Source organism: Equus caballus, chromosome 16 (assembly GCF_041296265.1).
Source record: "Equus caballus isolate H_3958 breed thoroughbred chromosome 16, TB-T2T, whole genome shotgun sequence".
NCBI classification, from domain to species: domain Eukaryota; kingdom Metazoa; phylum Chordata; class Mammalia; order Perissodactyla; family Equidae; genus Equus; species Equus caballus.
In genome coordinates this window covers 7,307,383-7,322,650 of record NC_091699.1, presented here as the reverse complement: position 1 = coordinate 7,322,650, position 15,268 = coordinate 7,307,383, and the positions used below count along the sequence as shown (strand labels likewise).

General features: G+C 37.8%; 1 pseudogene; it reads left to right on the top strand.

The window, feature by feature from the left end:
- The first annotated feature begins 339 nt into the window (after positions 1-339).
- LOC138917987 (mitochondrial import inner membrane translocase subunit Tim17-A pseudogene) lies at positions 340-10,261 on the top strand (annotated as a pseudogene).
- Positions 10,262-15,268: the final 5,007 nt, after the last annotated feature.

Below are 15,268 nucleotides of genomic sequence, written 5' to 3'. Positions count from 1 at the left end.
GTCTAATCTGCTGATTAGCACATCTATGAAGGGTTTTTTTCTATGACTATATATATTTTTTTGATGTTATATTTGATTCTTTTTCAAATCTGAATATTTTTATAGTGTTTTATTTTTGCATATTTTAGATATCTCATTTAAATCATTGAATCATGCTTAATTTTTTGCTTCTAGGTGATAGTTTGACAGTCTAAAGTTTTTGCAACTCTGATTCTATTTGTTGTTGTCTGCTGTTACCATCTACTGGCAATTGATCCCAGTAGACTGTTTCCTTATGTGTTCTGTGTAATTGTAACGTAAGTTCATTTTCCGCACAGTTTTATCTGTGGCAGCCCTGTATAGCCTGAGTTAAGAGCTTGTCGTTCCAGAGATGTTTTTGCATTTGCTTCTGTTAGATACTGCAGGACTGTCACCAGCCTGCAGGCTGGCCCCGTAAAAGGGCACCTAGAGTGGTTGCCCTGTGCCCTGTACTTTAGGTGGGGGCCCGTGGGGTGGCTGTACATTCCTCCTCTTTTCCAAACAAATTTATTTATTACAAATAAATTTAGAAATTTCTGTCTTCCTAGTATCCCAGGGGGCCCATGGAAGATAACGACAGTGAGGCCTCTTTTCATATGTAATGATCTTGGTTAACTCCACACTGGTTGAGTTGCCCTTCTACTGGGTTAACTGTCCTAGGACATATTTTTGTGTTAACGCCTCTAATTGGACATTCCTAGATTATTCATCATACGCTAAGAAACCTCAATCGGATATGATATTTGGCCTATGGATATAAATGCTCAAGATAGTTAAATATATATAGTATATAGATATGTGTGTATATATATTCACAAGACATACACACACACAAGCACATAATATATAGTGTTTCAACCTCAGTTTACACCAAAACAGACACGTTTTCTCGTGTCTCTCTGCCAGTGGGTGGATTTTTCTTTTCATACACCTTATCATCAGGTGCACTATCCTTGTGCGTACATAAAAATCCAGTCTCCTACAAGACTATATGAACTGGCCCTTAAGTACTTCTCTGGCCTCATCTGCTACCACTGCATTTCTCTTACTTCCATGCATCAATCGACTTAGTCTTCTTTCTGTTTCTCAAATATGTCAAGATTGAGAAACCCTGCTGTTTTGCAGCAACAGAATATCGCTGTTCCCTCTCAAAGAATGTCCTTCCACTGTTGTCGCATAGATCTAGCCCCTTTTTGTCATTCAGACCTTACTTCTCGGCTGCCAGAGCCAAGATGGAGGAGTATGCATGGGAGCCATGCCCCTGGCAAATTGTGGATGACTGTGGGGGGGGGGCTTTACGATAGGTACTATAGGTGGTGGTATCTTTCAAGCAATCAAAGGCTTTCGCAATTCTCCAGTGGGAGTAAACCACAGACTGCACACGAGTTTGACAGCTGCTAAAACCAGGGCTCCGCAGCTGGGAGGGAGCTTTGCAGTTTGGGGAGCTTTCCATGATTGACTCCAGTATGGTTCAGGTCAGAGGGAAGGAAGACCCCCTGGAACTCCATCACAAGTGGTGCCTTAACAGGAGCCATCCTGGCCAGGAGAAATGGACCAGTGGCCATGGTCGGGTCAGCCGCGATGGGTGGCATTCTCCTAGCTTTAACTGAAGGAGCTGGTATCTTGTTGACAAGATTTGCCTCTGCACAATTTCCCAGTGGTCCTCAGTTTGCTGAAAACCCCTCCCAGTTGCCTTCAGCCCAATTACCGTCCTCACCTTTTGGAGACTACCAACAATATCAATAGGACTTCTTTCCCAGGACTTCTTCAACAGAATGCAGTTCAAGAAAGGATTTCAGAAGATCGAGTTACAGTCTGTTTTTAAAACCATAGGTGGGACAGCTGTTGCCCAACAGGATATGAAGGGACATTTAGCACATTTTTCTATTTAAAGGAACATGGAAGGGGGGTGTTAAGAGATAATACATTTATTTATTCACACTTGGATTGCCTTTGTAAGCAAAGTAAGTGTCTTATATCTTTAAAGGAAATATAATAAGTGCTTAGGAGATACAGGACCACAGGGCAGACAACAGGGAAAGATGCATGTCATTCCTTGAGGACCTCACTGCCTGAATTTGCATGTTCTGTTAGTCAGACAACAAAAACTCCTGGAACTTGCGCTTTCTTTTAAGATAAGTGGCAGAGTTCTACTTTTCATCCTTACACACTTTAAATAATGCTTTGAAATAATAATAATAATGCTTTAAATGAGTGCTTTGAAAATGGCACGTTTTGTAGTTAGACTCCCCCCTCACTCAAGGGAGATCGTGTATGAGAAGAACTGTGCCGAGTCCACATGGATCCTTCCGTAGTGCATACTTTCTGGATTGACAGCTAGGGCGGAACACGCACTCTTCACTTTGGAAGTAAAATACCCCGTGTCTTGGTTTTAAGGATGTCAGATACAAAACTCTCTGTACCTTTGAGGCCACTGTGTCGTCATTCTTCACCATCGGAGCCGTCAGCAGACACAACTTCCTTCCGGTAGACCCATGCCTACATGAGAAGAATTCACAGAGGGTGGGGGAGCACTGGAGGTTTGATGTTTACTGGGTGCTTGAATAAAATGTTTTAAAAAAAACACAATCGTACTCTGCAAGACCTGGCTACATAGGGCTCAGTGTAAAAGGAACGTGCAAGGCCTCTTATTAAAAGTTTCAGGAAGTGACAGCAGAGCATTAAACCATGTGTCAGCTCTTCTAAGTGTGGGGTTCTGTGCAGTCATACGTGTCACATCCTTATGAAGCTGGCTCTCCTTTCCCTGACTAGCTAGTCAAATGCCTGATTCCACTTAATTTTTCTCTGTCTTATCACTCTGGTATTTTTTTCTTCATGTCAACTACCACTACCTGAAATTATTTATTTGCTTCCTTATTTACTAGCTATCTTCAACTGCTAGAATATAAACTGTGCAGACAGAAACTTCTGTATTGTTCACTGCTCTAGCACCTAGAATGGTACCTGGCTCAAAAAATATTTTGTTTCAATGGGTAAATAATTTAGTCCATTGTTTCCAGTGTTACAAATAGCAACCTATTTTAAGGCCAAAGATATGTCAGAATAACTTAACACTATCCCTAGAGCCAGAAAATCTCAAACAACATATGTATTTAATAGATTTAAAAGTAAACCCAAAATCAGAGTTTTAAAAGATTAGCTTGGAAGTAAGAAAAATATTCTTCCCATTCAGATGCTTAAAGATGGATTCTGGGACCAAAAGAAAAAAAAGGACCTTAAATGTTTATAGTTTTGTTCATTCTATTACAAAATGATATTTGGTGATGTTTATTAGAAAAAATATATTAGCGTAATCTAGGTTTCCAAGAATTTATGAAGACAGATTTTGCTTATTTTTTTCAATACCAATTTTATTTTATTCTCAGTGTTCAAGTAAAGCTCAAACTATCATATGGACTTAAGCAGGTTTTATTACCTTGAAAAAGTCAGTGATATTGATATTTATCATTAACATATTCTCTTGCCACTGGGTTTCACATACCCTTGATCCAAGGACAGGCCATCCACTATGGTCAGATAACTTAGTGCTAAGTCTCATAAAGAAATGCATTTGAATTCATTTCAGTGTGGTTTCCCTATACTTCTATTTTTTTACAACTTCATCAAAAAGTACTTTAAAGTATTTTTTATGAATGTGTAAATTGTCTGGCCTAAAATTACTTTAAATCATTTCTGATTTGTTGTTTGATTAATCTACATTTTTAACTAAGCCTTTGTTAACTGATAGCACTTGAGAAATAGATTAATAACAGCGGCAATGCTACTGATTAAAAATGTGGCAGTCCATTGCCCGCTCTATTTCTTATTGCATTTTCTTTTCAAATTTACGATGTAAAGCTTACATCAGTTTTAAAATGCTGCTCTAGCTGTTTAGAATTTTACAATGATGTAACAGGCCAAGTATAGGGGCTTTAATGAAGTACTTGCTATTATACCTATGACAGCTCTTATACCTGTGACAGTTAATATTGCCTCAGGCCTGTGAAATGCAAAGCCATCTTCTGATCATGATCTTGGAGTTTTATCTGTGTATCTGTGTAACCTAGTACTTACCATTTTTTTTAAATTGTTTATTTTTTTTTAATTGAACATCCATTGCTTTGATACAGTCATTGTTACCTCTTTGAATTAACAGGCTTTAACAATAAAGAATTTTCTTTCTGTTTGTTACTCAGCTCTTTATATTTCCTAAAGGTGTAGTTTTGTTGAAATAACCTATCAATGGGTCTTCTGGCTAGTTGTGTTCAATGAATAAATGATAGAATGTTCTAGTTGTAAGTGCCCTTAAAGATGATTGAGTCTAATGGCTGTGCACTTCTCCAGCCATTCTTCCACCACACCTTGTCCTGGCAGACATTACTAATTGATTACCGTCTCCTTTCCTAATGGGTTTCCAAGCAGCCTGAGAATCTTCCTCAACACAATATTGATTTTGTACAAACTAGTAAGTCCTAGATTCTTGTCCTGTCCTCTCATTATACAGATGAGGAAACCAAATCCCAGACATTTTAAATGATTTGCTAAAGCTTACAAGACCAATTAATTAATGGCTGAGCTGGGACAAGAAAATAAGTCAGCTGACTCCCAATTAAATCCTCTTGCTCCCAGCACTGGTACCTTTGGTGAATTTTTCTGCTCTAGTAATCTTTTTATTCAGCTGCCTTTTAAATAATCTTAAAATGGACTATTACCAATTTTGAGTCTTATCTTTGTGCCAGGGGAAATTAGGCTAGGCCACCAAGTTGGCCCTCTTAAGTAGATTGTCATCGTCTCTGGGGGCGCTTCTCTGTTTGTTTCTGACTCTGCTACCCACGGCAGCCCCAGTTCTTCCAAGCCTGCCCCCCTTGGAAATAGCCCTGCGAAATCTTACTCAGCATACTTTGCATTCCAATTTATACCATTCCCAGAAGAGATTTTAGCCACGAATATTTCTTCTGTTTACAAATTTCATTCAAAGCATGTCAGTACCAACTACCTTTCTGCAAAAATGCCAAGGATTTGAAGATGGATGCCTGGGTAGGGAAGCTCAATGGCAGTTTTAGAGTTGCCCTGATTTTTGTCATGTCCTAAGAAGATTGGAATAGGTCCAACTAAATATTACAATAAATACTGTATATAAGTTTTCTCAGCAAGGATCTGTTTTTCATGGAACCACAGAAAAAGCTGGGCATCAATCTTCATTATGTATTTTGTATGTATCAGCTGCTCCACTGCAGATTGGGAACAAATTCATACTCTAAGGATTCTGACAGTTTACAAATTATGCTGTTATAAATTTGATTCTCTCTGGACCAATGAGCTGAAAGTTCTACCAAGTTTCATTCTGAGTCATGTGAACACATGATTCAACCAACCCGCCTCAGTTGTCAGACTTGAGTGCTGTGAAGATAGTATCTGTCTTGGTCTCTGAGCATGTTTTTGTATAATAGGCCTTACTTTAAAATCACTCAGTTGCTGCATTTCACTGAGATGCATTTTCCACCTTTTGAATTGCTATTAGTTGTACAGACCAATTTGTAGCCTTGATTTTTCCAATCTTTTTGACCCAGCTGCTAGCTAAACTTCAGATTTTTTTTGAGCTGTCATACTTGTTTCCTTTCTTTGGTTTACTTTGCCAGCGGCAGTGGAAGTGAAGCTTATTTTTACTGTAATTTTAGAGATGACTCTGGATCAGTCCCTATAAAAGTGTACCGTGGGGGTGCTAATGTTCAAAATTAAAGAACGTTAATTTTCTTGAATTTTGAAATTAAAGTTAATTGTGAAATTTAAAAACATCATTGCAATTCTCCAGGTGGTTGTGCCTTTCCTGAGGTGGGAATAGGGAGTAGGGATGGTGCGATTGCATATAATTTGAAGACAGGCACTACCTTTGTTTCATTACCCTGATTTATTTTGTGGACCATTTATAAAGTATTTTAAGCTTCATTTAGTGCTAAAGGAGTATGAGAGGTTTTTATGGTTATACAGAGGTGTTATGGGAAATGTACTGAGAGCTCAGGAAAGCCCAGAATGGAGCTGATGTATCTCGTGAGTCTCTCCTCTGCCTTCGCGCTAGCCTGGGGTGGGGGGTCCTGGGAGGTGTATGTATGTGCCTTGCAAGGAGGCTGAACACAGAAGGCTGGAGGGTCTACGCAGGAGAGAAGCACCAGCTTTACAGTTAGAAGTTAAAGGACTCTTCTTATATATGATAGGGATGTTATAAATTTTTGATGAATCAAAAGTTGCTTGGGAATATAGATTTTAATTTACTATCAAGGTGTCACCTTTTGTTTTCAGTTTCTTCTTCAGGTTATGTAACAAATAACCCTAAACCTTTACAGCTTCAAACAATAAACACTTATTGTGCCATACAGTTTCTATGGATCAGGAACCCAGAAACAACTTAGCTGAGACGTTCTGGTTCAGTGTCACTCAGAGATTGCTGTCATTTGAAGGCTTGACTGCAGCTGGCCAGTCAATGCTGGTTGTCAGTCAGGCTGTATTTTCTCTTCCTGTGGAGCTCCCTATTAAGCTGCTTGAGTGTCCTCATGACATGGCAGCTGGTTTCCAGAGCGAGTGATGTGGGAGAGGCAGGCAGAAGTCATAATATCTTTTATTAACTAGCTTCAGAAGTCCTACTCCATCATTCCACAATAATAGTTACATAGGTTATTCAGTGGGAGCTACACAAGGGCATGAGTACCATGAGGTTGGATCATTGAGGGACATCCTGCAGGCTGCCTCCCACAGCCCTGAATAAAAATCATGTTTGAGGTAGATTTTAATGAAAACGATAGCTTTTATATTCATACGGATGGGATGTGTAGGTTGACTCATGACCGGTTTTCAGTGTTTGTGTATATCTGTGTTTACTGTAACTGGCCTATAACATGTATTCATTAACTTCTATTTTAAAGCACACTTGTATCTTGGACTATGATTAGATTATCTGATGGTATTTATCATTCTTACAGAATAAAAGCTACCAACATGAGACAACAAAAATTAGGGTTGCTGTTGTCTTCATCATCTTTGTGAAACCCACTGAAATATTTAGCTACTTTAGAAGAGATGGGTTATTGGATTAGCTCCTCGTTTTGTGTCGAATCACCACTTAGAATATTTTTCACAATTGCTGTTGCTTATGAAAAGAGAAAACCATTTTCTGCTACAGAACCACAATATAAATGAGAAAATATTGAGCTGAAATGGGAAAATAACATTATAAATATAGCTCAGGAAATGCAAGTCAGAAATCCAAAATAAGTTCAGCGTATGCTGAAAATGTTAGCATTTTCAGTGTATTTAAAGATAATTATATTGCAAACATAATACAATTTTTACCATTGTTTCCCAGTTGAAAGGCTTAGGGATGCTTACTTTAAGTCACTAGAAGAGATGCGTGTTGTTGTTTTGTTAGCATCAGAACTTATACAAATAATAAAATGAATAGTTTTCACTATTCATTACTTACTATTATTTACCCTAGGCAGGTTACCAAATAGCACTTTTTAGGTTATTATCTTTTAAGTTTTTTTAAGTGAGCAAACAAAGCACTCTTCTGCACTGATGTTGAGAGTAAAACAAGACATCTTTCTAAATGGAAATTTGTAGACATGTGTCAAGAGGCTTAATAATGTCCACACATTATAGGTAACGAGCAACCCTACTTCTAGAATTGTGTTATAAGGAGATAATTGGAGAGGAAGTCGAAGATATATATGTTCATGGCAGCAGTAGTATTATTAAAAATATTGGAATAATAATCAGTAGGCAAATGACAAAATAAATGACACTGTGTTCTCATTACGTTAGCACACAGGCTAAACTGATATAACTGAAAGACCAACCTCAACAGAGAAGTTTATTTCAATAAATTTCAGTATTTCAGAGGTACTAACCCTGTGGCTGTGCACCAGAAGATGATCAGGGAGCTAGGTCTCCACTCTCTTTCTCTGTTAATTTGAAGACTATACTCTTTACGTAGTTTCAGCCAACTCACCATCACCAAGACCTTGTGCCAGACTATGGAAATGGGGAAAAAGGAAAAAGAAGGCAAGCAGCTTTCCTTTAAGAAAATGACCTAGAAGTGAAATACCTTATTTCTGCTCACATTCTAATGGCCAAAACTTAATCACAAGGTCACACTCAGGTAAAGTTAGGACATCAAGGGCTATACCCTGAATTGTGAGAGTTAATGAAATATGAAAGTGGCCATATATAACCTTTAAATATTATCTTAAGTGAAAGAAGCCACTTTTAAAAGGCCACATACAATATGATTCCATTTCTATAAAGTGTCCATAATAAGCAAATCCATAGACACAGAAAGTGGATTAGTGGTTGCCAGGGGCTAGGGGAAGGAAGGACTGGGAAGTGACTGCTAATGGGGATGGAGTTTCTTTTTGGAGTGATGAAAATGTTCTAAAATTAGATAGTGGTAGTGGTTGCACAACTCTGTGAATGTACTAAAAATCACTGAATTATATACTTTAAAATGATGAATTTTATGGCATGAGAATTATATTTCAGTAAAGCTGTTATTAAAGAAAAAAATGTTCCAGTGCAAAAAAGGACAACAAGGAAACTCTCCTTTCACAACCCTTGCATGGACAGAGGGGAAGTGCCCTACCCCAGGAATTTAAAACCAGAACTCAGCCCTTCCATGGGCTTCAGCCTGAATTCATGCCACCTGTGTCTGTAAAAATCTCCAGCTGAAGACTTTTTCTAAAGTGGTTCCAGTTCTACAGCAGCCCCCAGGTGTCTAAAATTCCAGGAAAACGAGCAGTTCACAGTCCAAATCACAAAAAATACAAAGGTACTAGGGCACCATGAACAAAAATCAAGTCAATAAAACACAAGATAGCAGTAATGGCCCTGCAGAGATTTCAGGTGTGGGGTTTGTTAGACAAATATAGAATAACCGTGGTTGATACATTTTAAAAATAAAAGAGGATTTTGAAAATACAAGCAAGGAGTAGCAGATTTTTTAAATAATTATCAAATTCTAGAAAAGAAATATATGATAAATTAAGTTTAAAATTTAGTTCTATAGATTTATCAGCAGATTTGACTTACAGTTAATGTACTGGAGGACAGATATGAGCATGTTATCCTGAACAAAGTCTAAAGAAACACAAAGACAAAGAATATGAGAGATCAGGATATAAGAGAGGTTAGGATAAGAAGTTTTATATACTTCAAATCAGAGCTCTATAAGGAGAAAATAGAGGGAATGGGGAAGAGGCAGTATTTGAAGATCTGATAATTGAAAATATTCTAGAATATTTGAATCCACAGCTTTAAGAAGCCCTAAGCGTCCCAAGCAGTATAAGTAAGACGATATCCACCCTAAACACATTGGTGTGAAATTGCATAACAACAGAGAGAGGGAGAAAATCATAGAAGCAGTTTAAAAGGGTGGAAGAAGAAATCATCTTCAAGGCAAGAGCAATTAGACCTACAGCTTATTTCTCAACAGAATCCAGAAGAGAATTGAATTATATCCTCAATATGCTGAGAGAAAATACACATCAATTTATAATTCTATACCCAGAGAAAATATCTTTCAAGAATGAGAGTAAAATTCTGTCAGTTGCTCAAAAGTTCTCTGAATCTCACAATGCAACAGAAAAGCTACTTTGTTCAAGTAGTTGCAACAGAGAGCATACTCAAAGGAAGTCTCTCTCTGAAAATGAAGAGAGGATTTTACAGAGGAAAAGAGACAAAAGTGGCCAAGCGCCAGCTGCAGGGTTGGTGGGTGTTGGTCAGACAGGTGTTGCAATCTTGCAGAAATGAGTTTTTTCCTTGCAGTTTGGCTGTTGCAGGCCATTACCTCCTTTTCTAGGAGTTGTTGGCTCAAAGGAGGAATTTAGAGGGAGTGGGTTAGTTTCTCAGTACCAGAGAACAAGGGAGTAGGTGTAAGTTCAGAGCAGAAAACGTTTACAGTTCTCCACAGTCCCTCCTCTTGAACAAAGCACACAAGAGTCCTATACCTGCCAACCTGAATGGGCCCATTGAGATAAAAGGAAAGTTATTAGAATGGGGGTCGATTTTAGGGTTAAAGTTTCTCTTTGCTTCTGTTCTGAGATAATGTTCTGAGATCATTTGTTTTGAAAGTATGTTGCTGCTTAGCTGAATGACCCTAAGAAATTACAGTAGTCCCCCCCTCATCCATGGTTTCAGTTACCTGCGATCAACTGTGATCCAAAAATATTAAATGGAAACTTCTAGAAATAAACAATTCATAAGTTTTAAAGCGTGTGCTGTTCTGAGTAACGTGATAAAATCTCACACCACCCTGCTCTATCCTGTCCAGGACATGAATCATCCCTTTGTCTAGCCTATCCATTCTGTGTACACTGCCTGCCTGATAGCCACTTAGTAGTTGTCTTGGTTATCAGAACGACTATCGTGGTATCACAGTGCTTGTGTTCAAGTAACCCTTATTTTACTTCATAATGGTCCCAAAACGCAAGAGTGGTGATGCCGGCAATTCGGATATGCCAAAGAGAAGCCATAAAGTGCTTCCTCTAAGTGAAAAGGTGAAAGTTCTCAACTTAATAAGGAAAGAAAAAAAATCATATGCTGAGGTTGCTAAGATCTACAGTAACTTCTATTACCAGTATATTGTTATAATTGTTCTATTTTATTATTAGTTATTGTTGTTAACCTCTTTCTGTGCCTAATTTATAAATTAAACTTTATCATAGGTATGCATTTACAGGAAGAAACAGTATATATAGGGTTCGGTACTATCCACGGTTTCAGGCATCCACTGGGGGTCTTGGAAGGGATCACCTGTGGCTAAGGGGGGATACATTTAATGAGAGGGATTCCTACCAAGAGGCAGAGCAGGTGAATGAACAACCTTTGGAGGATTGTTCAGAGCCAAGACTGGGTTTCTGTCAGGAATATCCAGAAGCAGCAGCCCCAGCCCCCTCCACCCACGGCAGAGTCCATCCCAGAAGTCAGGACCAGCTAGTCCACGCAGAAGATAGTTTGGTTGGCTTCACATCAGAAAGGTTCTGAGGGGATGTACATGCAGCAGTCATCTCTAAGGACTGTACACGAACCCCCAGTGGGATGCTAAGACGGAGGCAAAGTTGTCTTGGCTATTTAGGTCCTTACAATTCCCTATGAATTTTAGAATTAGCTTGTCAATTACAAAAAGTCTACTGGGATTTTAATTGGGTTTGTGTTGACTCTACAGATCAATTTGGGAAAAACTGATATCTTTAGCAATAAACCCATAAACACGGTATATCTCTGCATTATTTAGTCTAATATTTCTCTGCACTGTTTTGTAGTTTTTAGTGTACAGATCTTGCACATCTTCTGTCAAATTTATTCCTAAATATTTTATATTTTTGTTGCTATTTGTTAATGGAATTTTTCTTAATTTCCGGTGGTTTGTTTTAGTATGTAGAAATGCAATATATTTTCATATACTGATCTCAAAAAAGGCAACCTTGCTAAATTCATTTATTTTAGTAACTTTTTTTGTTGTTGATTCCTTTGGATTTTCTACATACATAACCATGTTATTTGCCAACTGCAAAACTTTTAATAGACAATATAGTTGTATATCTTTATGACCCAAGGAAAGTGAAGGGTTTTTTTAAACCAGTTAAAGAAAATGCAGACCATAAAGGAAATTATAAATATATTTGACAAGTTACATTTCATAATTTTGATTCATGAAAAGATAAAGAAGTTAAAAAAGAAGCCCCACACTGATAGAAGATATTTAGAGTAAATCTACCTGGCAAAGGCTTAGTATCTCAATTGCGCTGCCCAGTAGGATAGCCACAAGCCACTGTGGCTTTGAGCACTTGAAATGTGGCTTGTCTCAATTGAGATGTACTGTAAATGTAAAATACACACCATATTTCAAAGACTTAGTACCAAAAAAAAAGAACGTACAATATCTTCTTAAGAATTTTTATATTGAAAACATGTTGAAATCAAAATATTTTCAGTTAAATTGAAATACATGACTAAAATTGATTTCATTTGTTTCCTTTCACTTTTTTAATGTGGCTGCTAGAAAATTTTTAATTATATATGTCTCACATAAAAGCAGATACTCAAATGGCTGATAAATATATGAAAAAGGGGCTCACACTCTTAATCAAGAAAGTGCCAATTTAAACTATAATAGAGTACCATCTTTATCTACCAGATTAGCAGATATTAAAAAAAAAAAAAAAACTGGCTAGGCTGCAGTGCACAGTCCTCTCCCGCCCACTGGTGCTGAGAATCTAAATTGGTACCGCTACTTAGGACACGATTTGTGTTGTCTGTAAAGCTGACTGCACATACCTACCATCCAACACTTCCACTTCCCTATATTTAATAGAGGAACTCTTCTATACATGCACCAGGAGACATGTTAAAAATTTGTTCATAGCAGCATTATATGTAATTTTTAGAAACTGGAAACGAATGGCTAAACTGGTATATTCATACAAGTATATACAAAGTATATACCTTTTTCAGCTGAAAATGAACTACAGCTAAGGCATCACTGTGAATGAATCCCAAAAGCACATTAAAGAATGAAGCAAGTCAGAAAAGAAAGCATACAATATTCCATTATATTAAATTCAAAATCAGGCACAATCAAGCTACTGATTTTTTAGGAGTACGTGTATAAATAGTATCATAATAGAGAAAGACAAGGGCATAATTAACACAAAATTAACGATGGTGATTATCTGTGGGGCCAAGGGAGGGGATACAATCAGGAAGTGGCCCACAGACAGCTTCTAAAGTCTGATAATGATGTCATTCTTAACCTGGTTGGTGAGTAAATCGGTGATTATCTTATTGTTCTTTAAAGTGTACATAAATATTTTCTAAAACTCTTTGTATGATAAATTTTAACAAATTAACACAGGCTGTAAGACAACTATAATATGAACCTAATTTTATTTGCACACACACACAAAAACTAGATTGTTAAATATGTATGGGAAAATAACTCTAAGTACACCAAAATCTTTATTTCATGATGATGGGATCCATGTGGATAAGTGGTTGGAGTTTGGAAATTGAGGGTGTGCAGGGAAGCTTTGAGCGTTGAGCTACTTTCTAATAGAGTCAGCATTCTGTTAATTGTGCTTATCAAAGATATAAGCAGGATTATATCACTAGAGACCTAAACAGGCAAGTTCGAGTATTTTTAGGGAAGTTTTAGATGGTTCCTAATTCTTTTGCACATGTAGAGAGTCATGATTAGTCATTTCAATGTGCATAAATCTCCTAGAAGTGGAATACTTTTTGTATATACACAGCAGCAAGTATGTTTAATAGAGTATTATTTGGGGTCAGCCCCGTGGCCAAGTGGTTAAGTTCGCGTGCTCCACTTCCCGCGGCCCAGGGTTTCACTGGTTCAGATTCTGGGCGCGGACATGGCACCACTCGTCAGGCCACGTTGAGGTGGCATCCCACATGTCACACCTAGAAGGACCTACAACTAGAAATACACAACTATGTGCTGGGGGGATTTGGGGAGAAAAAAGCAGGAAAAAAAAATGAAGATCGGCAACACTTGTTAGCTCAGGTGCCAATCTTTTCCCAAAAAAACAGAGTATTATTACTATGTAATTGCTCTTAGGATACATTCTCATACTTGGGTCACATTTCTATGATGGAATTAACGGCATCACATGTATTATCTTAGTACCAGTAAAACTTGAACTTTGCATTTAGTAAATGATAATACCACTCCTCCCTGGAAGGGTTCATGTCTAACAAATAGCAGTTTATCATCAATAAACGTGGTGTATTTGCCCTTTGGATTTTTAGATTATGAGGAATCATAAGCTGAGGCTCCTGAGTGTTTCCATTAACTTTGCATCATCATTTATTTATTTATTCACAGGCCACCTTCTCTTGTCTCTTGCTATTTATTCATTTTCATCCTAAAATGTATCATGTTTTGGGTTTTTTTAAAAAGATTTTATTTTTCCTTTTTCTCCCCAAAGCCTCCTAGTACATAGTTGTATATTTTTAGTTGTGGGTCCTTCTAGTTGTGGCATGTGGGATGCCCCCTCAGCATGGCTTGATGAGTGGTGCCATGTCCGCGCCCAGGATCCAAACCAGCGAAACCCTGGGCTGCTGAAGCAGAGCACATGACCTTAACCACTCGGCCATGGGGCCAGCCCCTATCATAATGTTTTAAAAGACAGTGTTTACATTACTGAATAGAAATAAGAATAAGTTTACTCATGATTGCATAAAGAGAAAACTTGTTTCAATAAGGACTAAAGAGAAAGCCAAGGAAGTATACCAAAATGTTACAAAAAGATTAACAAAAAGATTGTGACTGGGATAAACAAATAAAATGAGCTGAAGGAAAAAATAATGTCCTAGGAACCCAGATGATGTTATTTCCTTCTCCTTTAGGAAACAGATCATATCTACAAGGGAATGTTGTAATGTATAGAACTTTATAGAAGAAAAAATATTCCTTTTTGTCTTTGGGGCCCAGGCCCTCAGAATACATGCATTTTTATTAATAGCAACAATAACTGCTGTTGTTTTTGTAATAATAATTTCATGCTAAGCATTTGTTTTTAATTTTTCAGCAAGACTAGCCCTGAGCTAACATCTGTCAATCCTCCTCTTTTTGCTGAGGAACACTGGCCCTGAGCTAACATCCATGCCCATCTTCCTCTATTTTACATGTGGGACGCCTGCCACAGCATGGCTTGCCAACTGGTGCCATGTCCACACCCAGAATTCAAACCGGTGAACCCCAGGCCGCCAAAGTGGAACGTGCACACTTAACTGCTGCACCACTGGGCCGGCCCCCATGCTAAGCATTTTTAAATGAAGATAGTGAACCTCAGGTAGGTTAAATAACTAGCTTAAGGTCATTAGTGGAAGCTAGTAAGCAGTTAAGCCAGAATTCAAACCAAAGTCTGTTCCACTACAAAGCTTGTGGCGTTAACCTCTGTACAAACTGGCCATATACCCAACTCCATCTCCACTTCCTCTGTCGCTTTCAACCAGTTGAGTTACTTCTGATACGTGGATCAGAGGCTTACCTTAACATCTAGGTTGATTACATTGTTTTACTACATTACAGGGCTCCAATTTTAATTTTTTTAAGGAAAAAAACATTTACAGAAAACTTAATTGTGACTATGATTTGATTCATATAAAAATGTTGAAGCTCTTATAGGCACTACACCAAGAACAAAGGCAAATGGGACAAAAAAAAGAGCTCAAAGTAGGCCAT